General features: G+C 41.4%; 1 protein-coding gene across 4 annotated transcripts in view; it reads right to left on the bottom strand.

The window, feature by feature from the left end:
- Positions 1–21597, bottom strand: part of Dnajc6 (DnaJ heat shock protein family (Hsp40) member C6) — a 146061-nt gene that overhangs the window by 107825 nt on the left and 16639 nt on the right. For 2 of the 4 annotated variants that reach the window (XM_034502410.2, XM_034502409.2), the window contains exon 2: positions 2621–2685. The exons of the other annotated variants lie outside the window; for them this stretch is intronic. The gene's annotated coding sequence lies outside the window, so the exon portion shown is untranslated. The remainder of the gene's footprint in view (positions 1–2620; positions 2686–21597) is intronic. 4 annotated transcript variants of the gene reach the window in all.

Genomic DNA, 21597 nt, shown 5'->3' on the forward strand with positions numbered 1-21597 from the left:
CATCCAGGCACCTGTCAGATGGTCTCATGTGTGTTCTTGTTTGTGGCCTTACAATAAACCAATAAATGTGATTCCCCACCCCCACCCCCGAGTTCTCTGAGCTGCCCTCGCAAATGAACAAAACCAAACCAGAGAGTTGTGGGAAGCTGCTTGTGGCCAGCTGATCAGAAACCCCGAGGCCTGGACTCCACCTGATCCCTGAATCTAAGATCTAATTCTGCCCACAAGCAGAAATGGGCAGAATTGAGTTGAGTTCTGCTATAGAATTGATTGCTTGCTAACTGATGATGAGAGATCCCCATGCATTTTTGGAAAGTTGGAAGTGACATGTGCTATAGTAGGAGAACATACAGTACAGTAAAAGAAATGGAGTTTGCCTTTTCTTGGTATCACTGAGGCCCTCCCAAAGACTCTAGGCTAAAGCCCTAACTGCCTAATATGTTTATATGGGAGAGGGGGACTTTCAGGAAGTATTTGGGTTAAAATGAGGCCTTGTAGGATGCTCAACCCTAGCAAGACATCTATACCATCCATCTAAGGCTTAAGGAACACTGTGGCTGAGGGGATAGAAAGCATGTAACAGCCAGAATATCGGGAGAAGAGCTTCAGATTAGCCATTACAATCAAGTTCACAGGAGCGGTAGCTGCCTGAATTGAGACAACTCAAAAATGATCCAATCAGCAAGCAGACAATGGTGGAGGAGGATGCAGGGTGCCCTGCCACTTGATGCTGAACTACTTGCTACCAATAAGATTCAGGGTGAGAGGGAATCACTGGCTCCAGTTGTGTGCCCACTGATGAACCCACCAAGTTCCAATGGATTGTGTCAATCCAGTGGTGACTCAGGCGGCTCTAAATGGGCCACAAGACAAAACCAAAAGTCAGAAAAACCAGGAAAGGGACTAGAAGCGGGGAGGAGGAGGACTTGATAAGAATGGAAGGAGGTTAAGAGAGGATGTGGAGAGAGAGTGATCAGAATACATCCTAAGTACACATGAAGTTGTAATGACAAAGAGTCAATCAGGTTTTAAAATAGTATTTTTAAATGATGAGGTTGTGAGAGTGGGAGCCTTGGGAAGGGATTATAACTGCGAAAGAGCAAAAAGATCAGAGATTTCCATTATGCGAAGACATAAAAAGAAGGTGGCTTCCTATGAGCCACAAAATTATCTGTACCGAATACCAAGCCGGCCACATCTTGACCTTGACATCCTTGCATCTAACTATGAGAAACAAACACCTGTTGTTTGTGCCACCCAGCCTTGGATACTTTGTTACAGCAGTTTGAGCTAAGACACTGCTAGTGCTGCCGTACTGTCTCTGTGCCTACACCCAAGAGCCTCTGGCTTCCATTGGTTTCCTTGTTTCCCCTCTTCTCAAGTATGAACCCTAGCTAGCCAGCTGTAGGATGGTCCCAGCATCTCAGCTGATGCCCCAGGCATGGGAGCAGATGGTGTGGACCAAATCAAGCACTACTGAGCCGATGTACGTAATTCCTGACAGTGGAAACATGAGCTAAATAAACGTATGTTGTCTCAAACCACTCTGCTTAGATGGTTCCTTATACAGCGATACCTAAGTGACATGTGAACATGCTTCAGAATTGCTACAATAAAAAGTGTAATACTTTAAGGTAAGAAAGTGGGCGGGAAGCTGGTTCTCTGTGGCCCAGTAAGAATAGGTGGCATGCATCTTTAATCTGAGCACTCAAGAAGAAAAAGCAGGAGGATCTTTGTGTTTGAGGCCAGCCTGGTCTACAAAGTGAGTTCTAGGCCAGCCAAGACTACACATAGAGATCCTATCTCAAAGAAAAAAAAAAAAAAGATAGATTTTTGTTCCATAGAAAGGAAGGAAAAGCAGAGCTTCAGAAATTCACAAAAGGGATGACAGGATAGCTGAAAAATGTGGAGAAAGAGAAGGGAAGTGCATGGAAAGGGAATGGAGGAGAGCGAGGAGAAAACAATATAGATCTGAGTTCGAATCCTAACTCCACCATCCAGTAGCTATGTTAGTTAAATCACCCAAAGCTGTTAGACTTTCGACTAAGATGTCTCTCTCAGATAAGGATGTTATCCGACAGAGCAACTGACTTGTAATGGGCATCCAGTACATCTCAGATCTTTTCCTCAGCTTCTCCTCATGTACCCAACAAGGCCTGAGTGATGATGTCTCTTTTTATTCACATATACAGCACCATCCCTACATTTTACTCTTAATTCATCCTTAGCTCTTTCCCATCCTGAACAAGTCAAATGACACAAAATCCACTTGACGAAGTCATACCTTGTGAAGACTGTCCCGTGGCTCAGTCCAAGCACCCAGGCCTCAGAACAAGGGAAGCCAGTGGTATAATTCTCAGAGAGAAAGATTTAAGTCCTAAGGACAGCAGAGTGCTGCTGGTATATGTTCTGAAGTCTAAAATTGGAGTGCTGATGTACAGGAGGGAAGAGTTACAAACCCCAGATCCAAGAAGCAAAGACCAAAAATCTTTCTAGACATTTCATGCTGTCTGACTGCCCTTAGTTGAACAGATGACACCAGCACTGAGAGCAGAATCTCCTTATTCAGTCAATGACTCAAATGCCTCAGGACACAGACACACCCACAACAAAGCTTTACCAGTTCTCCGGGCAATCCTCACTCCAGCCAAGTTGACACCATCACAGAGATGAAAGATCTTTACACTGAAAAGGAATTGGAGAAGAAACAAATAAATGGAAATACATCCTGTGCTTTCATGACGTTACAGTGTCCACCAGTCAAAGCAAAGTATAAGCTCACTGTGATCGATACCAAATACCAGTAATATTAACCACAGAGAGAAAAATAATCCCAAAACTCATGGGAACTCATAAAAGACTCCAAATAGGCAAGACACTCTTAAGCAAAAGGAACAAAGCTAGAAACATTGTACTACTTAACTTCAAATTACACCACAACACTATAGTGAAAAACCGTATGATGCCAACCAACACAAACTCACTTGTAGACAACACGACAGACTGGAAAGACAGACACAAATCCACACATTTTGACCCTCCTCACTTTTAACCAGAGTACCAAGAACACATAATGAGGAAAGAGTAAGAAAAAAAATGATCAATTAAAAATAGACATTTCTCAAAAGAAGACAAAGAAATGACCATTGTGTATATGGAAAGGTGTTCAATATTTCTCGTCATCACTGTCATACAAACCAAAACCACAATGGCTATCATCCTATTCTTAGAAGAGCTACCACCAAAACAAGACAAAGAGAACATGTTGACAAGAAGGTAGAACCAGGATCACACACACCCAGGTTTCTCAGAATTAAAAGTACAACTACATGTTCCAGAAAACCCACAAGTTTCTATATATTCTAATGAAATGGAATCAATATGTCACATAAACACCTTCACTCCCATATTTATAATAGCTAAGGTACTGAATTAAAATATCTGTCATATAAAACTTGATGAAGAAAATGTGGTATGCATGCACAATGGAATAATACTATTTAGCTATGAAAGAAGGAAATCCCATCATTTGGGATTCATGAATGAACATGGAAGATATTTATGGTAAGTAAATTAAGCCAGGTACAGAAAGACAAATGCCACATGATCTTACGCCTGTAGAATTTAAACAGTTGATGCAAACAAAGAGTAAAATGGTGATTATCAGAGCTGGCCTGGTGTGAAGTGGAGTGAGGGTGGAGACATGTTAGTCAAAGGGACATAATTACAGGGATAAGTTTAAGAAGTCGACTAAATGGCACTGTGACCATACTCAATGATGGCTTATTACATTCGTGAAAACTATAGAAACAGAAAATTTGTGTTCTCATCACAACATGATAATTATATGAGGTAATGCACTTATTTATTAGCTAGATTTGACCACTGCATAACACACGTGTATGTGTATATGTCAACATGTCAAAAACCTGTCATGGTGTATATTATATATACAACACACACATATGTCTATGAATTTTATGACAGGATAGAGATGTAGCTCACTGGAAGTCACGTGTTTAGCACATGTGAATGAGTTTCTGCGTGCAATCACTGACACCAAAAAAAAAATTCATAATACACATGTGGCAAAGCCTTTACTCAAGCTTACTTAAGTTTTATTTTCAACAGATCAAATTCATTAAAAATTTCATAAATCTACATATTCTAAAACAAAGCTTTGAGAAGAAAGCATAAAATAATATCTATCTTTATCACACCGAGGAAAATAGGAATTTGTTAAACAGAATCTCAGAGGCAGTAATCAAAATTCAAAATTAGCAGACAACATCCAAGGCTATTATGAATCTGAGATTCACTGCTCTGAAGTAGAGTACATGCATAGCAGGAACGAGGCCTTAGGTTCCCCCAGATACCCCGCCCCAGAGAATATAGTTTTTATTTCCCATCAAATACTTCATTAAGAATCTGGATATCATCATACATTCCTGTAATCTAACATTCATGAGAATGAAGCAGGAGAATCACAAATTTAGGCTAGCTCAGTTAAGAATCAGTTTGAAAAAAACTTAAAGTAAAACTATGAGTACAAGTCATATTGTAAAGAAATATTCACAATAAATTTATCCAAATAATTTCTATATAAAATATGTAATTAAATAACAAAAGTCTACAAATCAGAGCTGGTGAAATGGCCCAACAGGTAAAGGCCGTTGACACTCAAGTCCAACAACCTGAGTTCAAGCCCTGGACCCTATAGTGGAATGAGAGAATCAGCTCTCAAAGTCAGGCTCTTACCTCTACATACATGCCCTCCATATACATATCATGCACACACATAATTAATTATTTAATTAATATAAAAACTACAAATCAATAAAAACAACAAAGAAATCCCAGTGAGAAATTAAACAGGGAGGTAGTGGTGCATGTCCTCAGTCCCAGCACTTGGTAGGCAGAAACAGGAAGATCACTGAGTTCAAGGCCAGCCTGGTCTACAGAGTGAGTTCCAGAATAGCCAGGGCTACATAAAGAAACTCTGTCTTGAAAAAAAAAATTGGTAAAGGTTATTACAATTAGTTCTTTCACCAAAGTGGCCAATATATTTATGACAAGGTTCTTAACTGATGAGTCACAGGGAAAACTCAAATTGTAACCACAGGGACCGATTCCATACTGAACAGGATATCTTAAATTTTAAAGACAGACAGAATCAAATGTTGGTAAAGATGAGGCATGACAGGGTGATCCTTACACTGCTGACAGTACACCGGGTACCACCATCGATAAGCAGTATTTGCTAAAGCTTTGCCTTCTATAATGGAGATTCTTCATTGCCAACACAATCACACTGAAAACTCTTTACCAGAGTAGGAAAATTATACCTCTGATGTTGTCTTGGAGAATATTTCTAAAAAGGATTGATTAATGAGGGATGACCTACCCTGAATATGGGCAATACCACACCATGAGCTGCATGGAAGAAATAAAAAAAGATAAAAGAAAAAATCCAGACAGTGCAGGTATTATCTATATCTAGGTACCTTTATATCTCTCTATATATCTATGTATCTATCTATGTGTCTATCTATGTGTCTATGTATCTATGTATCTATGTGTCTATGTATCTATGTATCTATCTATGTATCTATCTATGTGTCTATGTATCTATCTATGTATCTATGTGTCTATATGTGTCTATCTATGTATCTACCTAGCTCTTATTTGTCTGTCTACATCCCCCTCTTTTTTTTCTATTTAATGTGTACCAAGTTGAGAAGTCTCTGCCATGTGCTTCTGATGCCATCATTTAGTGCCACAAGCATCCATGGAGCCAAAGAATATGGATTAAAACCTCAGGAACTGTTAGCCAAAATAAATAATTCTACTTTCAATACGCTCTCTCAGGTATCTGGTCAAAGCAAATGTAAAAAGAACACGCAAATCTAGCCCTGTGAAGTGGAGTCACTTCTGTAAAAGCCTGACTGAGTGGTTCTATACTGTGTCACTAATTTGTAAGAGGAATTTGCAAAAATTAGAAGTGGGCTAAAGAAAGTCTAGGCTGCTACAAGCAACGAACATTGAGCTCAAAGAATCAGGATGATGACAGAAATGTGGGTGATTGTTGTTGCTGAAATAAGAAATGACACGCACGGGCTCATGCGTTTAGATACTTGGTCCCTAGATGTAGGTGCTGTTTGGGGGAAATATGGAACTTTTAGGAGGTATAGCCTTGATGGAGAAACTATGTCATTAGGGGCAGTCTTTAAAGATTTATGGCCCTGCCCCACTTCCTGCTCACTCTCTCTCTGCTTCCTGTGTGGCTGTGATGTGACCTCTCAGCACTGTCTGCTTGATGACATGCCTCCCTCACCATCATGGATTCCTCCTTTAGAACTGTAACACAAAATAAATACACTTATTTAACTTTCTATTGATCATGAAATTTTTATCACAACATAAAATAACTGATACAACAATAAAGAATATTCTTGTAAGGTTTCAGATGAGAATAAGAATTCTATCGGGAATTGGGCTAAAAGCCATTCCTGTTTTCATGTTGGCAAAGAACTTTATTACATTTTATCCATGCCCTGTGTCTTGACAGGAGGCTGAGTTTAAATGTGATAGACAAAGTGATCTGAGCAAGGAAACGTCAAAGCAATCCAGATTTTAGGCTGTGGCATGGTTACAGTCAGCTTCTTCTAGCCAAGTTTGTAGCTCGAACAGGAAGTAAAATGCAAAGTAGGGAAGACTTGAAAAACTCAGTTTGATCATAAAAGCCAGTGCAAATAGAGCAAAGAAAGATATGGTTTCTAAAGGGTTTAGAGTCATTTAAAAGAAGTCATTAGCATCAGAAAAAAACTGGCCAGAACCCACTCACAACAAACTCTAGGGTGTGAAATACTTTCCCTTGAGCACAGAGTACTTCAGAGTCATATTGCTAGCAGCAGCCTGACTAGAAAATTGTTTCCTCAGGATTAATTTTACTGCTCTGCAGTCCAGGCATACAAACCTCACCTGTGGGTGGTGGTATCTTCTACATGATGCCACTTTTGCAGGCATGCAGAACAGAAAAACTACAGGATAATAATTACTTCCACGTAGATTTCAAAGAAGACCTGGGACAAGATATGTGTGGCAGCATCAAGACCATTGTAGGCAGCCTCTGAGAAGGCAATGTATGAAACTGTGAGCATGGAAACAAAAACATGATAAGAGGACCTGGGAAGTTAGCAATGCCAGGAACTTGAAACATCTGCTAAGAAAGAAAAAAAACAAAAAAACAGGCAACAAGAAAAGAAAGCACAAAAAAAAATAAATCATGTGGGTTGTGGCCAGGAAGGCCATAGAGATGGGGCTGCCTAAGTACTGAAGATTATATCACCACATGATGCATTCTTTACGAAATGCCATAAGAACACATAAAACTTCATCAACCTGTGTGTGTGTGTTATGTATATATCTATATACATAAACATATATACAAAATATAGAAGTACTTTTTATGCTTACTTTAAAGTTTTCCTTAAAAGCCAATTTTCCTTTGGCATCACACTGAAAAATCATCACAAAAAAAGAAATTTCTGAAAGCAAAGTGTAACAGGATACTTATTCTGTTACATTGTATTCACTGTGGAGCTCAGTGATTAGGCAGTAGAAAAGGAGGAGGAGCTGATAGAGAGAAAGAGGAGGGGAGAAAAGAGGAAGGGGAGGGGAGAAAGAGAGGAAGGGATGGAGAAGAAGGAGGCTATCAGCCATGGAGAACCATGGATGGGTCGAAAGCTGTCCTGGGTAGCAACTTCTATCAAAAGGTTAGACATTGGGTAACAACTCTAATTGTGTGGGCATCTTATTGATTGAACATTTCTAAATATATAAAATCCTTTAGATAATCATTAAGCTTTAAGAGTCTCATTTCTACCGGGTACTGTGAGGATGGCAGATATTGTCTGGGGTTCAGCCAAGCTTTGTGGATGCAGTGTGGGGGATTGGCAGAGCCTGGCATCTTGTGGGTGCCAGGGCCTGCGCATCTAGCTAGCCAGAGCCCTAGTCAGAGCTGAGGAGCAGCAGAACATAGTGGCTGCCCGAGAACAAGCTGGACTAGGCACAGTTTCTTAAATATTCCCCTACACCAAATGTTAGCAGTTCATCACCCAAGAAGACTGGCTCTGCCTGTTTCTTCAGTGCTCTTAGTCATTGTTGCCTGTGACCTGTGCTTCTGCCTGCAAATGCTGTTGTGAGGAAAGGATCTATGCCACCTGGCTTTATGTCAACTTTACACAAGCTATAGTCATCTGAGAGGAGGGCATCTCAATTTAGAAAATGCCTTCAAAAGATCAGGCTATAATCAGGCTAGTCTGTAGGGCATTTTCTTAATTTCCATAGGGGAAAGCCCAGCCTATTGTAGGTGAGACAGCCCTGGGCTGGTGGTCCTGGATTCTATAAGAAGGCAGGCTGAGCAAACCATGAGGAGCAAGCCAGTAAGCAACACTCCTCCATAGCCTCTGCATCAGCTCCTGCCTCCAGGTTCCTGTCCAGTTTTGGTTCCTACCTTTGACTACCTCACTGGACTGTGATTCAGAACATGAAACCCAAAGAAACAATTTCTTCCACAGGTTACTTTTGGTCATGATGCTTCATCATACAGTAGAGATCCTGACTAAGACAGAATGTCACATTAGAAATAAATGTCTTCCTTCTGCCTTTTCTTCTACTGTATCAACCCTTTCTTGTTAATTCAAAGGTAAACCATCAATAAATTATGGAAGATAAAAACAGAATCAAGGAAGCTAACTTCTAACCTGGAAGCTAACTTGTAGTATATAAGGATTCAGGATTTGACAGCACATTGCCTCCAAGTCAGTCATTCTCAACCTGTGGGGGGTGGGGAGGACAAAGGTCAAAGGACCCTTTCATAGAGGCCACCTAAGACTATCAGAAAACACGGATATTTACAGTATGATTTATAACAGTAGAAATATGCAGTTAGTAATGAAGTACCAACAAAAATAACTTTATGGTTGGAAGGCCACCACATGAGAATGTACTGGAGTCACAACATTGGGAAGGTATTCTATGAGGTGAGGTTTTAAAGCAAGACTAAACTCAGGAACTAGAAATGGTGAGATCCAGCCAAACAGTGAATGGAGTCCGGGGACTCCTATGGAAGAATAGGAGAAAGGATTGCAGCCCTTAAGGGGATAGAAACTCCACAGGAAGACCAACAAAATCAACTAACCTGGACCCTTGAGGCTCTCAGAAAACCAAAAGAACCTGGACCTAGGCCTCCCCGCACATATGTAACAGATGTACAGCTTGGTCTTCATCTGGGTCTTGAACAACTGGAGCGGGGGCTATCCCAAAAGCTATTGCCCTGTACTTGGGATATGTTCTTCTTGCTGGGCTGCCTTGTCTGGCCTCAGTAGGAGAGAAAGCAGCTAGCCTCGCAGAGATTTGAAGTACCAGGGTTGGGGGATAGCCAGGAGGCCCTTCCTACTCAGGAGAAGGGGAAAAGGTTGGGAGAAGGATTGAGGGAGGGAGTGACTGGGGGTGGTGGTGAGTGAGATATAAAATGAATAAGTTTTAAAAACTAACTAATTTTTTAAAAAGAAAGAAAGAAATGGTGAAATCTGCAGATTCTTTTCTTCAGACCCTGAAGTGTGCAGATGTCAGCCTAGCAGAAGAGTAAAGGTTTACAGAAACAACACGGAGGCAGGCAGGGGGTTTACACTGGAATAAATGATCATCCCAGAAATGCTATGCCCCAAGTCCCCCCAGCAGCTCTTCCTGGGGTGTTTCATATTCTCTCTCATGAAGACGAACAGGCAGCAAAGTAGATGTAGGCATGTGCATAGGGCCTTGGTTATTCACAGTCAGTCTCTGCAGTGAAAGTCTAACAAAACAGACCCAGACCTGGGATGTGGCTTAGTGGTACCCTACTTGTCTAGTAAGAGCAGGACCTCTGATTCAATCCTAGCATCATAAAATGAGTACCCAGATAAATAAGTAAATACCTATTCCCCTAAAGACTGATAAAAAAAATGAGAGAAACATGCTGTAACCAGGAATAAAAGTTACTATTTAAGAGGTACTGGAGAGGGCTTCTAAAGATGGAAGTAGAAAAGTTACAACCCACTGTCAGAGTATCTCACTACCCCAGGGACTCATGGACCTGTAGGTCTTGACATCTGAGTAGTGCATCCGTAAGTCCACTCTCTTGTCCATGTCTTTATACTGTACTAGCTCATTTGTCTGCATTGTTTTAATGGACCTTTAATCTTTTAATGAGATTTTCTGGCAAATCTATTAAGGTAAGAATCTAACTATTTTAAAGATCATTTGAAATATCAGGCTTCATTATTTCTTTTATTTAAATATTTGTTTATTTATTTATTATATTCATATGAGTACACTGCCACTATCTTCAGAAACACCAGAAGAGGGCATCGGGTTCCATTACACATGGTTGTGAGCCACCATGTGGTAGATGGGAACTAAACTCAGGACCTCTGGAAGAGCAGTCAGTGCTCTTAACCACTGAGCCATCTCTCCAGCCCCAAGAATGTAATTTTAAGTGCATTGCTACAGCAGGCTGAGCAGTACATACTACAGCCCACTTGACTCCGTTCACTCATTCATCCCTATAACACTTCCAACCTACTCCCGTCTCATTCATTCACCACTGGCTTGGGTGTTCCATACAGGCCTGAAGTTATTTAAAGATAATAAGTTTAAGCTATAATTCATGCATGGAAATTGATTCTTATGGTATGACAGTTTCTGCCTTTATGTAGGCAGACAAAGCAGCATAAACAACATTCTTGTGACTAGCAAGCATCCTAGCACTCCAGACGCTAGGGAAAGAGGGTTGTTAATTTGAAGCCACTCTGAACACAATAGAATGTTTCAACAAAGTCAAATAAGTAAGTTGTGGGATCAAAGAAACAAGCTGGAATCCTGGATCCAGCCCTGTCACTGTGACAAAAATATCATCTCTAATGAACTTAGAAAAGAGGAAACGCCGAGCTTTGGCTCACATGTTAGATGTTCCCACGCTCAGACAGTCAGCTCTATTGCTGTGGAGCCTGCAGTAGTACCGGGTATTGGTCAAGCAAGCTGTTCATGTCATACCAACTTGGAAGCAGAAAGAAAAGATGGGCCAGGGCTCCCAAATTCCCTTCAGGAGCATACTGCCAATGACTACCTTCCTTCTACTAGGCTTCCCATGCTAATGATTCTACCATCTGCAAAAGTGCCATCAGCTCTGGACCAAGTCTACAAACCTTTGGGGAACAGAAGATTAGATCCACCTATTAGCTGTCTACCTTTGAGCAGGTTACGTCTCTGCGCCAATCTTCAATGCCTCCATGCACAGAATGGATATACTAATACTTATGTGGCAATACATTATTATAAGACTGTCTCTGACATTCTAAGAGATTGGAACTTTCGCTGGACCTCACAGCCAGAGTTAATTACACACCTTGGGGTTATTTATGACTTAAGATTGCTAGCCTGCTGTGTACTTAGCCTATCCTTTTAACCTGCCTTTAAGAGAACAATGTAACAGCCAAACTTACTTGTTTTGGGTTTCCTGTGTAATCAAATTTTACAACCTAAGCTAATACAAAGCTTTAATCTTAAATTATATACTCTTCCATGTTCCGCCCTATGAATAATGCATGTGTGTGTGATGATAATAAACACTAGGAAAAACAAATAGATTGAAAATAACCTTATAAAACAACTATCTACTATAAAGGTTGTAAGTGGCGTGGAGATAGGTTGATAAATTTATGTGCAGTGGTGTTTGTAGTACAGTTTGTTATCTGGGTAAACTAGGAATGTTGGGGAGGGGGTAGAGTCAGGAAGGTTCCATCCCCTGTAAAATGCTATTAAAGATTCCTGTAAACTACTTCTCATTCCTTCCCTCATGTGTCTCTGTGCTGTTTAATAAATACAGAGCAAAGCCCTTTGTTAGAGACACAGACACAGGGAGAGACAAGACAGCAGCGTTTAGGCAGGCATAGAATCAGACTCATACAACAGGCAGGAGATGACAGACAACACAGGGTGGATTTGAATCTGGGCTCACTCTTGGTTAAATCACTCCCAGGGGAAATGTTTTTCCCTTCTTTTTCTTAATGTAACACTAACACATTTAGGGTAGTCTGGGGTTGTTACTAATGTGTTTAAGCTAATCCCCCTCTAGGGATTACCACTTAAATGTGAAACCACACATGCATTAGTTTCTGTTCTCAATAGAGGGACAAAATACCAACAAAAGCAATAAGGGGAGATAGTTTATTTTGCCCCCTAGTTTGGGAATATAGCCCATCAAGCAAGTAATGCTTGGCAGCAGATCACAATGGATCCACATTCAGGAAACACAGAGAGATGAATGTGCTCAACTTGCTTTCTCAGTTTTCTTCAGCCTAGGACTCCCTCCCTGGGAGAGAACTCCTTATATTACTTTTGGGTCTTATACCTTTCTTGAAATACCTTCACATGGTGTATCTCCATGATTCTAAATCCAATCAAGCTGCCAGTGGGGGAAAACCATCCCAATAGGCTGAGCACTCCGCAGAGGGCATGCACTCAGCGAAGGACAACAAGAAGCAACTTTGTTTCTTCAGTATATTAATTTGCTGTGCATCTGTAACATTTTAAATGCATCCTCAATAGAGTTACAGCAAAAATCACACATTCTTCTAGTTCTTCTCTCATAGTATTTTGCATTTATCAAGCAAGATGAAGGAGCCCGTGGTCTTTTTAATCCTAGGAAGTGATGTATACTATAAGTGATCAAAAGAGAAAAACAAAATGATCCCTGATCTAGATAAATTGGGATTTCTGTTATTTCAGAGGCCAAAATGCCCACGGGCAGTCGGCCCTTGCATGAAAGAGAAGGACCAGAGATGATTGGAAGATATGGAAGACCCTGGTGGGAAGATGCTGAGGAGCTTTAAACTGAATGGTCTAGGTCTTGCTCACAGGTGGAAAGGACACCTAAGAGATGAACATGCAACACGTCTGGAGCAAAACTTTCCAAAACTGGAAGAGAGCCACCACGGAAGAGGAAAGGGGTGGACAGGAGTTGAAATGCTAGCAGTTAAGATCCTGGCAGGAATTTGGTCAGCTCTGTGACTTTCCCCAGGTATCAGGAAAGTAGTGGACTTGCCATAGGTCCTGGGATTCAGGCTGGGAAGGGAAGAAATGTAAGCCAGGTCACAGCTAAGAAAAAGTTTGACAATCACAGAAGATATTTGCTGAGAGTTGGAAAGCTGATCTCAGAATCCATATGGTTTTTTGGTTGTTTGGTTGGTTGGTTGGTTGGTTAGTTGGGGTTTTTTTTTTTTTTTTGGGGGGGGGGGGTTGGTTTGGTTTGGTTTGGTGGAAGGAGGAACATAGAAGAAGGAATCTATGCATCGTTCCACACTACCATAACAGCTAGATGAGCGGCACACACTCACGGTATGTGAAAACAGTTGTGCAGTTCTGGTAAGAGTGTAAAATGGTAGACATTTTGAACAGCATCTTGGCAATTCCTTTTACAATTAAAAGAAACAGGGACTGGCGAGATGACTCAGCAGTTAAGAGCACTGACCTCTGCCAAAGGTCCTGAGTTCAATTCCCAACAGCCGCCTGGTAGCTCACAGCCATCTGTAATGAGGTCTGATGCCCTCTTCTGGTGTGTCTGAAGACAGCAACAGTGTACTCATACATAAAATAATTCTTTTTTAAAAAATTAAAAGAAGCAAAAGAATGCCTTTACCAGATTGCCGGCAAGTACGGACTTAAACTCTTTGATGCATAGAAATGAAATCTTAGTTTCACACAGGAAGTTGTATACAAATATTCATAGCAGCTCTGTTCCCCACAGACAGGATCTGGAAATAATTCATGTGTCTTTCAAGTCTGAAGAAACAAGCTGTGGTGTGTGCATACCAGAGACTAGTTAGTACTCAGTCAGAAAAAGGAAGGAAGTATTGGTCCACACTGCCTCCATTATCCTCGAGGATATCAGGCTAAGTTTAAAAAAAAAAAAGTCAAACATACTTTATGACTTCATTTCAGAAATAACAATTATAAAGATGAAGAAGAAATTAATTTAAGATCAGACCTTAAGGGGAAGGGATGGTTATGAAGGTATAACACAAGGAAATCTATAGTCATGATTTATTTGTCTGTTGAGTACAGTAATGGTTATGCAAGATCACAAGTATGCTAAGAGAAACTGCACAAAGCTATACAGGCAATCACACAAATGAGTTCATGTGTAATTCATACAACCTAAATCAGCTTGATGATATACAAGTGTCAGCTTCTTATTTTTGATGCTGTACTAGAGAGGCATGGGAGGGTGAACAAGGCCTAGGAGATAGCTCCTGTGCAAGCATAAGGACAACAGCCCAGATCCCAAGAACCCAAGTAAAACCTAAGCAGGCACACAGAAAGCAAAGACAGGAGAGCCAGAGGGCAGGCTGCCTACCTCTGCTATCCACATCGGGAGTTCTGGGTTCTGCAATAGATCCTGCCTCAAGAAATAACTGTAGAGCAATCAAACAAAACATTTGACATCAACTTTAGACCTGCACACATACAAGCACATGCACTCGTGCATGCACACACATGTACATACATACATATATACATACATATATAAAATTTTATACTCATGAAGTATGCACAAGACTTCACTGTGCATCTCTGAAATATCCGGCAACTCTATAATTTGTTGATTTGTTGTTAATGTTGTTGTTGGTGGTGGTTTTCATCTGTTTGTGTTTGTCTTTTAGCTGTGGAACCAAGTAGGCTTGGTTCACCACTCTCCGGCTCAGGTCGTACAGGTGTGCACCGTGATGCAAGCTGGGTGAGTTTTGCTTTCTCTTCCTTTTTTTAAGTCAATAGTCCAATAAATTGTACACTGGTTATTTAAGAGATACTCGTGGAACAGCTCATGAGTGCTAGGTTCCATAAGAAGCAACAGTGATGTAACCATGATGAGACAAAATGACCTCAAAGAGTTTGTGATTCCTGTGGGGTCTGACACTGACAAGAGCCCCTTCCCATCTCTTAGGAACTGGGGAAGGCAGCATCCACATGATCCAGCAGTTCATCGCCTATAACCGCAGCTGCCTTCCTCATACCCCCTTGGATATACTAGGGATACAAAAGCAAGGAGCTATGCCCCCAGGGACAAACAGATAAAGCCCACCAGTTCACCTTCCATCCCTACTGGTCCTATAACATGGTAACCTGTCAGCCCAGCCTAAGTCTCTCACCACTACTTTTGTCATCCAAGGAAAACCAACCCTAGACATCTATAGATCCAGAGGAGGGACATGAGACTGGCAGATCAGGGTGTTGGTTTCCAGGCTTTAGGACAACGGGATCTTTAAAAGATTCCATAGGCATTAAATACAGTGTTTTGCTTAAAAATCGAGGAAGCTGAAATTGGTTTACATCTGAATGGACACAGAGCACATCCTGGTGGTGGCACTGTCTAATAGGATGGTCAATTTTTTTTATCTAGACATAGGAAACATTTCTTAAAATGCTTAAATAAAAAAAGAATAAAGGAGACTGGGCATGGAGGCTCATGGCTGTAATACCAGCTTTGAGGGGCTGAGGCAGTAGGATAGCAAATTTGAGGCCAGTCTGGACTACATTGCAAGACTCTGCCTTAAAACAAGATCATGCACACATAACAAAAAAAAATGAAGATGCATTTTACATGCTATAACATGGGTGAAATTTTAAACTTTTACATTAAATAAAAGCAACCAGATATGAAAATTTATGTTGTATAATCACATTTATGCAAAATGTCCAGACTAGGCATGCCTCATAAGGCATACTCACAAGGGTATATTTTATGGCATCTGAAGTCCATCTCATTTTAAAAAGTAGGATTGTATTTCACTCATAAAATTTCAAATCTAAGTTTTCTTTTGTCATCTAACGTCTTTTCTTTTTTTAAGTCCTTAATCAAACACAGGCTTTCTGCATACTAGAGAGCACTTGGCTCAGCCACGAGACACAATCTTACTAATGTGCAAGAGCACCTCCACACAACCCTAAAACTCACCTAACACAGTGTGAAAATATCTATTATAAAACCTACTCCTCCCATGTTTACAGATGAGAAAGGTCAGAGCAGAATATGAAATGGCTGAACCCGTGGTCAGAGGAAAAGCAGAAACTCAGGCATCCTCACTTCCAGGCCAATGAATGTCTCTCTGCCTAGCTACTTCATTTCATTAAAGACCAAAATTAACCTGTCATCCACTGAAATAAGCAAAAAGGAATGTCACAAAAAGAGAGAGGGAAGGGAATGGAAGGGAGAGGAGGAAGAGAGAGTAAGGGAAGAAAGTTGGCCCACTTGTCATGTCCACCGCCTCCTTTACCAGGGATTTGAATGATCGCCTTAACTCAAGACACCGCATCCTGTTGGACTTCAGAAGAAAGAGTATCAGTTTATAAATCTCCTTCTCATACCTGAAGACCTAGCAATCAAGGTGAGATGCTGTGAGTGTACAGCAGTTTTAGAGCCACTAAAGATGCAGAAGTGGGAAGCAGGGTTAAGAGAAGAAAGAATACAATTACAGATAGGAAAGGGCACAGGAGCACAGAGACAGAGAGGACCACTGGAGCCTTCACAGCCATCCTCTCCAAGGAATGAGATTGTTGAGGATGGCTGTGCAGGTTTTCTCTTTACTTTGCTGGATTTTTCGGAAAATCCAGAAAGAATACATGCTTTTACCTACTCGCCAGCAGGTACTAAGCTTGGCATTTTCAATGTACCATCTCTAATTTCTAATAGGAAGACAATGTCACAAGCAAGGAGAATGCTGCCAGGGAGATGGCTCAGTGGGTGAAAGTCTCCTGAGTTCCATCCCTGGGACCCACCTAGGAAAGAGATAACCAACCTCGTACACACAGGTTCTTCTCTGACCTTCCTACACTTGACATGGCATGCAGGTACCCATGTACCTACACACAAGTACAACATTAATAAATAAAAACACTTCTAAATTTTAAAAAAGTAAATAAATGAATTGCCAAGAGTGGTACATACATACAACCCTAGCACTCAAGAGGCTGAAGCAAGAGAATTGCCACAGTGCAAAGCCAACCTGAACTACTACTTAGTGAAACAATTTCTCTCTCTCTCTCTCTCTCTCTCTCTCTCTCTCTCTCTCTCTCTCTCTCACACACACACACACACACACACACACACAGAGAGAGAGAGAGCCACACAAACACACAGACACACACACACACACACACACACAGAGAGAGAGAGAGAGAGAGAGAGAGAGAGAGAGAGAGAGAGAGAGAGACAAGGAAATGAGGTTCCAGGAAAGTAAAGGCCTTGTCCACTTGTGGTTTTCTCCCTCCCTGTTTCCCTCTCTTCTTTTCTTTTCCTCTTTCCCCAGCCCACATCTGAAAGCATGTACTCAGAGCCTAAGATATGTTTTAGCTTTACATAACAATTTAAAATGTAGGCCCTGGGAGTAGATTGTGAGCCAGACCTGGATTCAGAGAGAGAGCCCTAAAGATGATGCCACTCCTAAAAAGAGGATGAACTTGAGCCAAGCTGACAGGGAAGGAGGAGATATAGTTCAAGCACAAGGAATGGCTGTGGAAAACACACAACTAGCCTGATAGCTACCAATCCAAGCTGTACATGCATGTGCCTGTGCCTGTGCCTGTGCCTCTGTGTGTGTGTGCACGCGTGCGTGGACTTGCATGCACACGCATGCATGTGCACATGCTACCGTACCTTAGATATGTCATGATTTGGGTATTAAAACTGGCCCAAAGTTCTATATGCTAAAAGCCTAGGGAGGTGGTAAAGCCATTGGAAGAAGGTCTTAGTAGGAGAGAGTTGGAAACTGAAGCATGCCCTTGAAGGAAATCCTCCCCCTCTCTGCCATGTGCACATGCGCTCCCTAAGGTTAATAGGCTTAACCTACAATATGGTCCCATCATGATATACTGTGTCAACAAAGCCCCAAAACAATAAGGCCAAAGACCAAGGACTGTAATCTCTACAACTGTGAGCCAAAATAATCTCTCCTCTCATATGGTGATTGCTCTCAACTGTCTTGTCACAGTGACCAAAAGTTAAAAGAAGGTGATATGCACACATATATGTGCATATACATAACTGTATACTTTAGTATCTTGATATTAATATTGGTATTAACAATGTTGATTGTTAACATTTTAGTAATTATTAATGCTTAGTTAATGTTTAAATATTTATATTTTAATTTTAAAGTCTAGATTCCCAAGCAAAAAATCCTGACACTAGATTCTCAACAGTGTACATTTCACAGAGTCAGGGGTGTGGTTTGTTGTAAGAAAGCATGTCTCTGTGTAGCCCTGGCTTTCCTGGAACCTGCCATGTAGACCAGGCTGGCCTCTAACTCAGATCCACCTGTTTCTGCTTCCTGAGTGCCACTACTTTTGTGACATTAAGGCAAGTCCCTTTCTTAGGCCCTCTCCTTCTAAAGCCAGTTCCCAGATTTTCCCACTTATCTTGCAGCAGCAGGAGTCACAGCCGGGTTCAATTTCTGCAAACTACCAACACCCCCTCAACTTGGAAAAGGCTTCTAAATTTAAACAGTGCAGCCCCATACTAAAAATGTCCCAGAGAGGAACAGCTGTACCTTGAATCAGGCTCTCTTTAGATTTCACAAGCACAAAGTCTCTCTCTCTCTCTCTCTCTCTCTCTCTCTCTCTCTCTCTCTCTCTCATAGTGTGTGTGTGTGTGTGTGTGTGTGTGTGTGTGTGTGTGTGTGTGTGTGTTCAACTGATTCTAAGTCAATAATTTTTAAAAAGCCTCTAAGGTGCAGTTTGAGATTAAAGTGTCTGTTTTTAAATGCCTGGGAAGAAAATGAGGACAAGATGGAACCGCAAAAAGAAGGAAGGTGCTGACTCACGAGGATGCTTTAGGGATTTGGGAACATCCTCCTGTACCCCACTCTCTGATCAGCACATTTAAAAGTATAAAGAGTAAGAATCAGAAGGCCTGACACTGGGCTCCGAGACATCTGCAGTCCCCAGTTCCATCCACCACTTCCTAGTGATCTCATTCACAGAGGAGGCTGACCTTGATAGCTGGGTGGTCCTCAAATGAGGCTGACCTTGATCAGTGGTCCTCAAGCTTTCTTCGTCCCTGGCACTTTTCTAAAATGATTGATGTCTTCAGGAATGCTGGCCCAGTTTCATAATCACAGCACTCGGGAGGCAGCAGAGGCACAGAACGGCCACAAGATCACCTGGTGAACATATCTGAGCTCTAGGCCAGCCAGGGCTACAGAGTGAAACCTACCTCAGTATTGAGGGGGTTAAAAAGACATTTAATATCAAAGGGTTCATTTTTAGAATTTTTATCAGGTATGTAACTTATATACTGAAAAGTGAACATAACACGCTCAGCTCAATGCACGTCCACAAACTGATTGCACTTAAACACTGTGGCACCCGAGGCCCCCTTCTGTGGCTCACCTTCCGTACTAGAAGTGGAGTGGGAATGCACATCAAAAGAGACTGACAGGAAGTACCAGTTTGTTTCTTGATCCAATTTTAATAGAAAACATGAAAAGCCTTTCCGCGGTCTCCATGACCGCATATCATCGATCACGTGACCTTTCAACTCTAAGTCGTGTGAGCAGGCTGAGTTACTCTCCTGGTGATTCAAGAGCCACTGGGACGGGCGTGTATTTGTGATGAAAGGAGAGTTAGGTGCACAAATGCTCAAAGAATGAACCAAGTAAATGACCAGACGTGATAGGAAGCTCCAGGGTCCAGTTAACACAACACATAGCCCTGAAACTAGGCAACCCAAGAAACGCATGGTGGGTGCTGGCAAAGGTGTGGATCCAGTCTATACAACAACTTCTAACTTGATCACAAATGAGCCCTAATGCTGTAAACAATGTCAATGTGCCTCAATTTTATATATTTTATATATATTTTAAATTTATATATCTACATATATATGTAGATATACACATGTGTGTATATATACACATACACGTATATACATATATGTGTGTATATGTATTAAGTATATATAATACATATTATATATAATATATATAAACTTAAGTGCAGAATAAAACATCTGCCAGCTCAGGATTTGTTGGTGGTTTGGTCTGGGGGTTGTGTGTGTATTTGGGGGGTGGGGTAGTGTTTTGATTCAGTGTCTCTGTTTCCCAGGCCAGCTTTGAACTTCTGGCCTCAAAAGACTCTCCCAGCTCAGCCTCCACAGTGTGTTGCATCATTCTTGGCCTCTCCCAGAATTACATACACCCAGTGGCACTTCCCTTCAAAAGGCAAAGAGGAGATGAGAATGGCAGCTCTCAGCTGTCATCCTAACAACTGGAAGACAGAGGCAGGTGAACTGATACCACTTCAAGGCCAGCTTGGACTATACAACAAGTCCCAGGCCAGGTTTTAGGGCAATACCAGAGGGAAATGCCAAGGCAAGCAGAGTAAGGTGTCTCATGCCTGCAACCCCAACTTGGGAGGCTGAGACTCGATGACTGCTATGAGTTTAAGGCAAGCCTGGGCTACACAATGGTTCCAGCCTAGCCTGGGCTACAAAAATGAGACCGTATCTCAAAGAAGTAAAGTGAGTAAAGGTAGCTCAGGGCTAAAAGAGCATCCTGCCCTTCCAAAGGACCAAGTGCAGTTCCCAGTACCCATGTCAGCTCACAGCCCTCTAACTCCAGCTTCAGATCTAATGGGCTCTTTAAGGAAACTAGAAGCAATAGCAAGGAAATAACTAGACAGAACCCCTTCAATTGCCTGATGATGAAGTACACTTCTATATGACCCTCTAGATTAAAAACATGTAATGGAAGTCATAAAATAGTTTATAAAAAATTAATTATGACACAATTCTTGCAGGATTTACAACAGCCATGATCAAAAGAAAAACTACAGCTGCAAATGAAAGTGTGTTCTCTCCTTCTACCATGTAGGTCCCAAGAATCAAATCAGGCTGTCAGGCTTGGCAGCAAGCGCCTTTACATTGAGCTGTGGTGCTGGCCCTCTATTCATCATTTTAAGAGACATCCTAGCTAATGCTTACGTAAGAGAAAGTTTAAAATGTGTAAGAATTGGAAACAAGGAGAAAAAACTGTCTCAATTATGTAAAACTGTCAACATAGGAAATCCTTCCAAATCTAAAAACTATTCAAATTAATAAGTACAAATTTAGCAAGATCATCAAAACAAAACCAAGATCTAAAAATGCATCATACCTATGTATCCTAGGAACAATCAAAAAACAAAAATTCCAAGTGCCATCTTCAGTAGCACAGAGAATCAATAACCAACCTAATGGCATCACTTTCCAGCTGATTTACATCCCAGATGTCCCAGTGTCTCTACTAGACATGATGGCATTTGCTCATTACCTCAGCACTCAGGAGACCAAAGTAAGAGAATCACATCTAAGACCAACCAGGAGTGAACCAAGTTCAAGACCAGTGTGAGCTGCACACATCAAAAGTCGGGGCTGGAGAGATGGCTCAGAGGTTGAGAGCGCTGACTGCTCATCCAGAGGTCCTGAGTTCAATTCCCAGCAACCACATAGTGGCTCACAACCAT

Source organism: Arvicanthis niloticus, chromosome 5, assembly GCF_011762505.2.
Source record: "Arvicanthis niloticus isolate mArvNil1 chromosome 5, mArvNil1.pat.X, whole genome shotgun sequence".
In the NCBI taxonomy this organism is placed as follows: Eukaryota; Metazoa; Chordata; class Mammalia; order Rodentia; family Muridae; genus Arvicanthis; species Arvicanthis niloticus.